Genomic DNA, 9,689 nt, shown 5'->3' on the forward strand with positions numbered 1-9,689 from the left:
AGAGGTCCAAGCAATAGTAAAGGATTCTGTTCTATATCCTTTGGTTGAAAATTATGTGAAGCCAGATATGGTGACAGTCAATTGGTTCGTCGAAAGGTATCATGGTGAAACTGATACCATGCACTTCCCATTTGGAGAGATGACCTTGATCCCTGATGATGCTCATAACATTCTAGGCTTGAGTGTTACCGGCAAATCAATTGCAGAATGAGATAATCATTCTTTTGAGCTAGAATGGACGAAGTTGCACGAGCTTACTAACAAGTTATTTGGTTGGGACTACAAAACTTCCGTGGAAAGCTTCTATGTATCTAAGATTAGTAGGACAAAGACCATCAAGCTGACCATGCTTAAGGAGAAGTTTGAAAATACAAAGGAAAGAAGTTTGAAGGATGGATGAGACTCCGCACAGATTCGTTATACAGCCGCTGCATACCTGTTATTCATCTTGGGCACTAGGGTATTCCCTGACACTAGTAGCAATAGGGATAGTGCAAACTACCTTCAGTACTTGGATCTGTTGGAAGAGGTCTTTACCTATTCATGGGGCACCGTGGCGATGACACATTTGATGACGGAAATGAGAAGGGCCTTTAAGGCGGTTGCAAACCAATTTGTTGGGAATTTCACTCTACTCCAGGTATTTTTGTTTTTAAACTTATGTTCTTATTTATATTGTACACATGTACCCTTATCATGAATTTAGAAACAAAATTTGCTGATTTTTATATGTATCATTTAACATTTGTATAGGTGTGGGATTATGAACATTTTCCAACATTGTTCAAGGACAACCCCTTCTTGAAGTTTATTCCCGTCGATGACCCCGAGGAGCCTAGAGCCAATAAATACGAGTTCAACAGCCATCCGAAGCCCGGTAACAATCATCGACTGACATAAATGAGATTGGCTCTGGACGCAATGACTAACAAAGATGTTGTGTTCGATCCTTACAAGGAGGCTAGAGAAAACCGCCAATATTTGAGGTTTCATAACGTTGCATTTTACAATGGGCCTTTGTTCCACCCAAAGGGATGCGTTATGGTTGATCCTCGAAGTGTGATGCGTCAGCTTGGGTACAAGCAATTACCCTCCTTCATGACAGCCTCTACTGAAAGGTATCAACTTGACCTTTCTGTGTCCATGACAAGTTCCACAAGGTTGAGAGTAGAGTATGATCCAATTCCAGAGAACCAACACATTGGAGGGATAGAGAACCGCGTCGTTTGGTAGATACTAGTAATTAGGAGCTTGTAATCAACGGTGATGAAGCCGATCCCGCCTACATTGGTAATTACTTGGAATGGTCACATCCTTTTGCCGTGCGCCTGGAAGACGTCGAAGTTCCACCCCATAAAAACCCTCCCGTTCCAACTCTTATAGAGGCACCACCTACGATGACCCAACTTAATAAGACCGTTGGATTGCTAGTAAGTATTGTTAATTTCTTACTCGTTTAATGTACACATAATTTTATATTAGCATATATATACTAATTATGTGTTGTATGTATGAAACTAGCGGCGTCGGCTTGGCAAGTTGAAGAAGATGTTAGGTTACAAGTAAGAGGAAGGAGAGGTGCTATCACTTGAAGAAATGAAGGAAGTCGTGGAAAAGCTTGATAAAATTGAAGACCCAAGTGAAAGAACTTTGTTTGGGGAAACAAGGAAGGTGCCCGTTTCCAAGAAGCAAAAGACCAAGTGATGAACTCTATAGTTGTGTTTCGTTATTTGGATGGTGGTTGTTATGTTTTGAACAATTTCTAACTTTTTTGAACTCTATAGTTGTGTTTTTGGTGAACTTTTTATTTGTTTGGTTTATGTTGAACATGTTTAGATTTCTAGTAAAATGTTATTTCTGTAAGTTTTCTTTACACGAGAAGCGTCGGCATTCAAATGTTTAAGTTCCAGCACCGGTATTGGTTCCGGCATTAAAAGCAATTTAAAGTCTATGCCACCATTTGTACCAGCACGGAACAATTTACTCCAAAACCATGCCGGGCACAATGGATGAAAATGACCAAGTTTCTGTGTAGATTATGGGTAGTTCCGACATTAAAGAAATTATTGAATCTACGCCGTAATTCTGATTTTCTTACTCTTGCATAGTTTTGCATAATTCCGGCATTGGATTTTGATAAATATACTATGCCGGTATCGTTTATAAATGGGTTACGAATGCTCTATTTATTTCATTCCTAAATAATCTATTACATTAGATTTCAAACTTTAAATTAAAACATACTAAAACATGGTAATTGAGCACTTTTGTTTAAAATGATCTCCTATTTAGTAAGCCATCCTTTTTCAACAATTGCGGAACCTTTGAGCCTTTCTCGAATATCTTCGAAGACATCGTCTAGAATCTCGGTGTCAAGGACCATCTTCATTGGTTCATCTTCTCTTTCGTCATATTTCTTTCCCTTCATATAGCACCCATCAAACCCATCAATAGGCTTGCATTAGCCCTTGTGGTTTTCTCTTGATTCTGCTAGTTCAACAGCTTTGTCAAACCATTGAAACTCATCGCACTTTGGGTAATTCAAACACCTTAGAAACATTCTTCCATTTTCAACATCATCAGTTTTTGCAATCCAAAATCGGCGCGTCCCATCACAGCTTCTACACTTTGAATAAATAAAAGGACAGTCCATGGCTAGATGAGAAGGTGACTTGCAAATTTGACACCTGCAATGATGATTCTGTAAGAGAAGATTATATTAGTTATGTGTCATAGTAGTGAAGATTTTAACTGTCCATATATTGTTAGTAATGTTCAATCTACTTACTTTACAAATAGATCTTGATGATGAATCTCCCATCGCTTATGAAGCTTTAACCGTGCTTGATTGATCTATTTTTTGGTGCTTGCTTTCTTGAGAGAAGGATTTTTGTTATTTGGTGGGTGCTTTGTGTAGATTTTTCCAAAGGAATGGGGGGGTATTATATAGAAATAAATCTCAAGCGGTCTTATTTTTCAAAAATCTAGCCGTTGTTTTTTTTGAAATTCACAAATACCGGCATGGTCGCTATAATATATTCAATGCCGGTATAATGTACCGGTGCTGAACCATGTTGTTCAACTATGTCAGAATTAGTTGTGTATTTCTCTGTGAAGAAATTCACTTATACCGGCATGAACATCTGACGGTAAACTATACCGGAACTGGGTGTCGGCATCCTATGTCACATTTACTTCAATGCCGGAGTTTGGGTGATTTAAAAAAAACTAGTTGTTGAGGTTTTTCTCTATATAAGGAGAGCTAATACTTGGACCCAAAATCCCAAAACTCGTGTGTTCTTATATATCTCCTTGAGCCTCTCAACTTAGAAACCCTAAACCCTAGAATAATCATCTATAAATAGCTTAATATAGTATTGTTTGAGGGTAAAAACGATTTCTGCTGATTTTGGTAATTTCGGGTGTGTGGGTGAGAAATGAGTTTAAACCCTAAACAATATACTGCAAGGGAGTACTTTAGATTCGAGAGATCAATCTGTACAAATCCTTCCTAAACCAAGAAATGGCCATTCCAGACTTGCTTCAGTCACAAAGTGAATGAGAAGAGTTGGTTTTGGGGAGAGAAGCGAAGAGAGTGTTGAGACCAGAATAGTTGATTCTGGAAGAGTAGTTGTTTCACGACTTGTATCAGAAAGTGGGAAGCTAACATATGGAAAGCTAGCAAATATTTTCTGAGTCTTGTATCCTCCTGACCTGAACTTGTTGTTCAGTGGAAATAGGTAAGACCTATTTATACAAGTCGAAGTGAAACGTACTCTGGTCTCGTAAGAAATGGAAAACAGATGAGTAAATGGGAGGAGGTGGTAAACGGTAATGCCTGGAATTGATGATCTATAAAAGAAAGCATTTTACCATTACTCCCTGTATTTACTAACCGCCTCATTCTTATGAAACTGTCTTATAACGGGCGTAGTGTACGCCGCACGCTGTAAACCGCCAAACCAATACCCAATGAGCATCCCCCAGTTTGTGACATGTGTTGATGTCTCGAGTGTTTTCGTGGAAAACATGTAGCATGTTGTTGTTCGGCAAGTTGAGCTTGGGAGACTTGCCGGCTCGGTGGTTACCTTCGACGGTCGAGATTTTGCATCTTGAGAGGAAGGGTACCGTTGATTATTGCAACCCTTCGTTTGGTATCCAGTGGCGTGAAAGCATGGCCGATACGGCTTTAATATCGCCTAGTTTAGGCGCGGCCAAAAGTTAGGGTTTTGGCTTTGTTTGGGCGCGACCAAACTAGGGCTTGGCGTCGGGCCAAAGGTTGCCATGCGTTAGATGGTAACCTTGGACCGCTAAGATCTTCATCTTATATGGAAAAGTGGTCGTTCATCTTCGCAAGCCTTTGTTTTGGTAGTCGCATAGGGAAGGCCGACACGGTATGGCGCATAAAGGTGGTTGGCATGCCATTGGCACACGTGGCATGGATGGATGCCTTGGCGCGGTTTGGGCGTGGCCAAAATAAAGGTTTTGGCGTTGAGCCAAAGGTTACCATGCGTTGATTGGTGACCTTGGACGGATAAAATTTGCACCTTAGATGGAAGGATGGTCGTTGATCGTTGCCAGCCTTTGTTTTGGTAACTGCATAGGGAAGGCCACCATGGTATGGCGCGGCAAGGTGGCTAGCATGCCATTGGCACATGTGGCATGGCCGGCATGCCCTGACGCGGTTTGGGCGTGACCAAAACTAGGGTTTTGGCGTTGGGCCAAAGGTTACCATGTGTTGGTTGGTAACCTTGGACGGCTGAGATTTGCATCTAAGATGGAAGGGTGGTCATTGATTGTCGCACGCCTTTGTTTTGGTAAATGCATAGGGAAAGCCGGCATGGTATGGCGCGAAAAGGTGGCTGGCATGCCATTAGCACATATGGCATGGCCGGTAAGCCTTGGCGCGGGGCGTGACCAAAACTAGGGTTTTGGCGTTGGGCCAAAGGTTACCATGTGTTGGTTGGTGACTTTGGACGGCTGAGATTTGCATCTTAGATGTAAGGGTGGTTGTTGATTTTCGCACGCCTTCGTTTTGGCAGCCGTGAAGGGAAGGCCGGCAGGGCATGGCTTAGGCGCGGCAAGGTGGATGGCGCGGCATGCCATTGGCACATATGGCATGGTCGTCATGCCTTGGCGTGGTTTAGGCGCGGCCAAACTAGGGCTTTGGCGTTGGGTCAAAGGTTACCATGCGTTGGTTGGTGACCTTGGACGGCTGAGATTTGCATCTAAGATGGAAGGGTGGCCGTTGATTGTCGCACTCCTTCGTTTTGGCAGCCGTGAAGGGAAGGCCGACATGGCATGGCTTAGGCGCGACAAGGTGGATGTCGCGTCATGCCATTGGCATATGTGGCATGGTCGGCATGCCTTGGCGTGGTTTAGGCGCGGCCAAACTAGGGTTTTGGCGTTGGGAAAAAGGTTACCATGCGTTGTTTGGCGACCTTGGACGGCTAAGATTTGCATCTAAGATGGAAGGGTGGTCATTGATCATCGCACGCCTTCGTTTTGGTAGCCGCATAGGGAAGGCTGTCATGGTATGGTGCTGGCAAGGTGGTTGGCATGCCATTGCCGCATGTGGCATGGCATGCCTTGGCACGGTTTGGCGTGGCCAAAACTAGGGTTTGGGCCAAAGGTTACCATGCGTTGTTTGGCGACCATGGACGACTAAGATTTGCATCCAAGATGGAAGGGTGGTCGTTGATCATCGCGCGCTTTCGTTTTGGTAGCCGCATAGGGAAGGTCGGCATGGTATGGCGCGACAAGGTGGTTGACATACCATTGGCACATGTGCCATGGATGCCTTGGCGCAGTTTGGCGTGGCCAAAACTAGGGTTTGGGACAAAGGTTACCATGCGTTGTTTGGCAACCTTGGACGGATAAGATTTGCATCTAAGATGGAAGGGTGGCCGTTGATCATCGCACGCCTTCGTTTTGGTAGCCGCATAGGGAAGGTCGGAATGGTATGGCGCGGTAAGGTGGTTGGCATGCCATTGGCACATGTGGCATGTCATGCCTTGGCGCGGTTTGGGCCAAAGGTTACCATGCGTTGTTTGGCGACCTTGGACGGCTAAGATTTGCATCTAAGATGGAAGGGTGTCCGTTGATCATGGCACGCCTTTGTTTTGGTAGCCGCATAGGGAAGGCCGGCATGGTATGGCGCAGCAAGGTGGTTGGCATGCCTTGGCGCGGAGGTGCGTCTGGCATGGCATGCTATTGGCGCAGTGGTGCGGCTTACATGGTTGGCATGCCTTGGCGCGGAGGTGCGTCTGGCATGGTTGGCATGCCTTGGCGCGGAGGTGCGGCTGGCATGGCATGCCATTGGCGTTGTGGTGCGGCTGGCATGGCATGCCATTGGCGCAGTGGTGCGGCTGGCATGGTTGGCATGCCCTGGCGCGGAGATGTGGCTGGCATGGTATTCCATTGGCACAGTGGTGTGGCTGGCATGCCTTGGCGCGGTCTGCCATTGGCACAGTGGTGCGGCTGGGATGGTTGGCATGCCTTCGCGCGGTAGCATGAGAATTAGGGTTTGGCATATATGATGTCAGTCAGTGTTAAGGGTTCTGCCGTGGAACATGTCCCATGTAAAAAAAAGGGTACCCCGGTAATTCTTTCGTAGGCATGCTGATTGATTCAATAAATGTGCTAATGGTCATAGTGACGTCATGTCAGATGTACAGTTTTACAATTTTGACCCTAAGCTAAAAACCACCATCAACATTAAGTCCCCTGCTTAGCTCGGAACATGAGCATTGTTGCGAGGTAATCATAAGATGGTAACAGGCGATGACAAAAATCGAAATGACAGTTCGTGAAAAGATGGTCAGGAAAGTCCAACTAACCTTTTTCGAGAGGTAGGGAGAGTTCATGATCCTCATGTTTGGCGGCCTTGCGTGGATCCTATTTATGGTGTATACCGTGAAGTGGTGAGATGAAGATCGTCGGCTTAGTCTAGCCATGTATCACCTTAGCTGGGTTAGGGAACATCATGACGCTGGCTTGGAGAGTTGTTGGTGTTGGCGCGGCAAGTCATGGCGCGGACGGCTTGGCATGGTGGGTCCAAGGTAATGGAACGGACGGCTTGGCATGGTGGGGCCGAGGCAATGGCGCGGACGGCTTGGAATGGTGGGGCCAAGGCAAGGCGCGATTTGGTGAGGCAAAGCATGTGTACGGCTTGGCGTGGTGGGGCCAAGGCATGGTGCGGACGGCTTGGCATGGTGGGGCCAAGTCAATGGCGCGGTTTGGTGAGGCAAAGCATGCGCGGACGGCTTGGCATGGTGATTTGTCTTCGCGGGCCCGGTTGCTTCTTTTCCTTACTTGACTCAAATAGTAAGTCCTTTCCTTATTCAAACTCCCAAGTACCACGCCTATAAAACGGAGTCGGCCTCTCCTTTTATCTCATACATTTATATATTTTTTTTATTATGGTCGTGTGGTAACAGTAAAGCAGACGAGCGAATCCCAGGTATGTCTTCCAGCACTTGCTCTTTAACTTGTTTTTCTTGTTTTCTTGTGTTAGTGCAAACCCTACCTATAGGCGTACCTTTTCATGAACTTGTAAAAATATTTTTATTTTTTGTTGGTATGAATCCTAGCCGTAAATATGCTTTGCGTGAACTTGTAGTAACATTTAGGCGTGAATACCGTAGTAATGTTGGCCGCCTCAATTACTGTGCAAAGTAGGCATGCATGATCTAGTAACTTTCATTCCCTTCCCGTGAAAACCTAGCTCCTAGGATTTTCTCCATTTTCCTGGTGTGGCCGTGTGTATTATTCCCATGGTGGGCGCCTCCTCGTCCGGGCGCAAATTTCCTGCTGCAGGGTATGTCAGTCCCCATTTCTTTGCTCATGCGCATTATGAATTTGCAACAAATTGGTTCGCGTCCAGGATGGATCTCTTGTGTCTGATAAAATAATTTCCATGCACTTTCCGTAATAATTTCTCTTTGTATTGTTCCATTGTAGTTATTTCGAAGGTGAAAGTAGCGTGAGAGAATTTCGTTAGGATGTTATTTGAGAAAAGTTATGCCGTATCGAAAGATGTTGGCAATTCCAAGCCAAACATAGATGATGAGTTCTTTACAACATCCGCCACAATTAGGAAAAATCATCCCAAGTATGTGTCGATTCTTCTGACTGGTCCGGAAAGTGAAGGAGAGGCCCGGTCAGTTTGGCCTGGAGGTGTAATAAGGTTTTGTATTCAGAGAAAAGAGTATTTTGCTTCTCCCATTGACTTTAAAATCTGTGTGAGTCCGTTGCGTCCTTTTGAGAAATGGATGTGATTCATGATGATCCAGGAGTGTGTAAAAGCCAGTTTGACCAAGGCGCGGATTATTGATGCTGTCGCGGATTCCGCGGTGCTTCAAATTAGGAAAGATATTCCAGGATTGGTTGCTTTTATTTCCATATGGTGTCTGGACACTCACACGGCCATATGCAGGTGGGGTGAAATGACTATCTCTTTAGAGAGCGTGACCGTCTTGCTGAACCTTCCCGTAATAGGAAACCTCGATGTCAAGTTGTCTGCAGATGAAGAAGAAATGTGCGCCGCTCTGGTTGCGAAATCAAAAGGATTCGTTCGAAAAGAAAACGATACAAGGTGCTTCTATGGCTGGTGGGTGTCTCAATGGTTTCCTGATGAGTTGGAGCCAAATCATAAAAATAGTACACTTCATGTCGCAACGTTCTTGGCTCTTTGGTTATCCAGAGATATTTTCGATGACGGCTCTGGTAATAAGGAGATAAGACAGGAACTTATCAAGCTTGCCACAAAATTGGCAAAAGGTGTCGTTCTCCCTATTGGCGGCTTGTTTCTTGGTTCTCTGTACACACACTTGGATCATCTGGTCGCGGACATGTGCACTTCAAATGGCTACATGAAAGTGGATTCGTATATTCATGCCGCCTTTATCCAAGCGTGGTTGTGGGAGCACTTCGAAAGGTATGCTCCAAAACCGTTGGCCGTACTTTCCGAGTCTTGTGGTGGTTCTAGGATACTGCTCTGGTCGAATAGGCGCCCAAAGATTGGTTCAAACCTGGTTGGATTCCTTGACAACTCGCACACGGTCAATTTTCGTCCATGGGCTCCGGTGCATGCGTCCATAACTCAGATTAATACCTTTGTTCCTGCTCCGAGCATGTATTTGTCTTCTGATAAAGAGGATATGAGTGTTGGAGAGATGGTGTTCATGCGAAGCTGCATGCCCTGTCATGTGTCGTCTTTCTTTCTAGGATATTGCAAAGAAGTTTCTTACAATATCGATAGGGCGGCTCGGCATATGGGTTTTGACCAAGGGGTCCCACTCGTTCGTCAGCCGGTTGTTCCAGAAGACTCGTTTCCAACTGTTCTCGATGCTAGTGTTCTTGTGTCGGGTAAAAGTCTCCCTTTTCCGCTCGCGGAACGAAATCCATCAACAACCTCCAAATATAACATATTTTGGAAGGATGAGTTTCTCGCTATCCATGGATTCGTAAATGATGTGGTAGAAAATCGTCGCGGTAAGCCTTCTCCCGCGGTTTTAGTGGAGCACCCACTGCTGAGGGATCCTTCTTCGACCAAGCGAAAATCCGTTAGCCCGAATGCAGATAGTCCCCAAGTGAATGGGCGAAGGTCTAAAAGCCATGCAGACGGTTCCAAGTCAGATTCGACAGCCCTACCAACTTTCAGTTCGTCTAATATGCGGGTACGTATG

Source organism: Papaver somniferum, chromosome 6 (assembly GCF_003573695.1).
Source record: "Papaver somniferum cultivar HN1 chromosome 6, ASM357369v1, whole genome shotgun sequence".
Classification (NCBI taxonomy): Eukaryota; Viridiplantae; Streptophyta; class Magnoliopsida; order Ranunculales; family Papaveraceae; genus Papaver; species Papaver somniferum.